Raw genomic sequence first — 1,762 nt, 5'->3', positions numbered from 1 at the left:
CGGCAGTACAACAGAGATTAAGGAATGATTGTTTGTTTATCACCACTCCTGAACAAATAACTTGCAACAGGATGTCGTTAGAGGTAGCATCAAATGTTCTGAAAACTCCAGGAGTAAAAGCCTGGCTACTGCCGCTGGTGGGTCAGACACCCTGGGAGGTAGCTGATCAAATAGGAACCATAGTGCAGGAGGAAGAAATGAAGAAAAATCCCAAATTAATAATATAGAACACCATGTGCACACTCCTTATCATCCACAATCTAATGGGGTTGTGGAAAGACACATTGGTATTTTGAAGACACAATTGAAACAAATTTAAAATCAATTTCTTTTAAAAACTGGGATGCAGTATTGCATGTCACCTTAATTCAGTGCAATAATGATAAAACCATGTGGTTGAAACACGAAAAGAAAGAGTTTCCAGTGTGGACATATAAGTATAAAAAGGGTGATAAAGTGTGGATACACCTACCCAAAGAAGAAGAAGTAACAAAAGGTGTAATTGATCAATTGGGGAAACATCCCAACACTTATTTTTGTTTAACTGAGGAAAATCAAACACTAACCTCATGAAGCTAGGTCTCACGAGGACCTAAGCAATCATTTAATTTTGTTACAGGTGTCAAGGATTGAAGTGGCAACAGTGGGAGATCAAGGATGAAAATGATCCCAGAGATGAAAACTGGATGTGGCTAACCAATGCAACATTATGCAAACCAGTACCTAGACCACCCAACGTGATTCTGGGATATAATGCTGATGTATGGAATCTCACAATACCAGGTTATTCCCTTAAATGTAATATTCCTTGGGAAGGACCATGGAACCCCTCCAAATTATTAAATCCTCGTGATATAATTAATGGACCATATCCATATGGCATTAAATTAACAGAAGCAGGGATAAATGAAACTGAGTATTATCCAACACCATGGGGTTTTGTGAGAACACACCCAGAAAAGGGTGTATTTGGGGTAAAATTAACTATTATCCCAGTAGGGTTATTTGAAAATGCTACAGTAGACCCCTATGGTATCATCCAATGTAAGTGGAATAAACTTTTCTGGAAACCTAACACTGTCCAGAACAGTGGCCGGCTTACTACTAGCACTTGGTGTCGGACTATAGTACATACTAGAAAAGGGATATTACCTTATCTCTTAATTATAAGGGATCCACCGCACCAAGAACAAAGCACAATAGCCTGGCATTTAAAATCTCCTGAATATTCCCGCACTGCCATGCGCATTACATATAACATTAACTGCACGCAACCACAAAGAAAGCGCAGGTCAGTCTGGACAGACTGGGCACAGCAAAATCAAGATAGAGAATGGGAAGAAACAGTAAAACCTGAATTCATGTTACTTTTAGGATTTGCCACTACACATGTGACCATTACAAAAAACATTACACAAAGAATGCAAAATTTCGTAACATTAACTGAACAAAATGAAAATATCACTAATTCTAACATGAGGCAAATCCAAGCTAGATTACAGTTCATCATCTGTACACAGTTTCATGAATCCAGCACCTTTGAACAACTTATTGTAATGAATTTAAAGAAGAAATTCACAGGTGCTGGACATATACCTCACGTAGAATGTCATAGTCGAATAATTATGCTATTTAGTCACGAAAATCAGGGAAGTGTACAATGGTTCTGTTCAGTGAGCCCGCTAACGGGTTGGGCAGTACATACCCGCATGGGAGGAAAACATACAGGTACATTACCCACCATGCGGTGTACCAAGCATAA

Source organism: Alligator sinensis, unplaced genomic scaffold (assembly GCF_000455745.1).
Source record: "Alligator sinensis unplaced genomic scaffold, ASM45574v1 scaffold783_1, whole genome shotgun sequence".
Taxonomy (NCBI): Eukaryota; Metazoa; Chordata; order Crocodylia; family Alligatoridae; genus Alligator; species Alligator sinensis.
Note: the sequence above shows the minus strand (reverse complement) of the source record.